Source organism: Alexandromys fortis, unplaced genomic scaffold, assembly GCF_014885135.2.
Source record: "Alexandromys fortis isolate MF-2015 unplaced genomic scaffold, M_Fortis_MF-2015_v1.1 scaffold_2_1_26212458, whole genome shotgun sequence".
Taxonomy (NCBI): domain Eukaryota; kingdom Metazoa; phylum Chordata; class Mammalia; order Rodentia; family Cricetidae; genus Alexandromys; species Alexandromys fortis.
The window spans coordinates 15,508,488-15,509,052 of record NW_026067930.1 but is presented as its reverse complement, the minus strand read 5'-3'; positions in this window follow the sequence as shown (position 1 = coordinate 15,509,052).

Genomic DNA, 565 nt, shown 5'->3' with positions numbered 1-565 from the left:
GGAAAGGAAAGGAAAGGAAAGGAAAGGAAAGGAAAGGAAAGGAAAGGAAAGGAAAGGAAAGGCAAGGCAAGGCAAGGCACATATCTCCCTAAACGAAGTTGTGAAACAATCCAATTGATAAAAAGTACCAGTATGTTTTTGCTGGTTTCTTGGGTTTTACTCTTCAACTTAGGGGAGGCAGGTTGGTCTGCAAGTTGACTTTAAATTGTGTGCAGAAACACCAGGGACCAACTGGGACACAAGCAATGTCAAAGAATTATTTGGCAAAATGAAGTTAGACTAACTAGGGGGGAAGAAGAGAAAAATCCAGGGGTTCAAATATGTATGTTCAAGATGTATCCGTTTTCTACTTCTCTCCTATGTATCACACATCACAAACGTATTAATTCACGGGTTGTAGGTCAGAAGTCTCGTGGACCTGGCTAGTCCCACAAGGACTCCCAAGGACAAAACCAAGGTGGTAGGGGCTCTGTCACTTTCTGGAGTTTCCAGAATCTCCATTTCCTCGCTCTTGCAGGTAGCGCGGGGGGGGGGGGGGGGAACCGATCCAGTTCCTTTTTTTTTT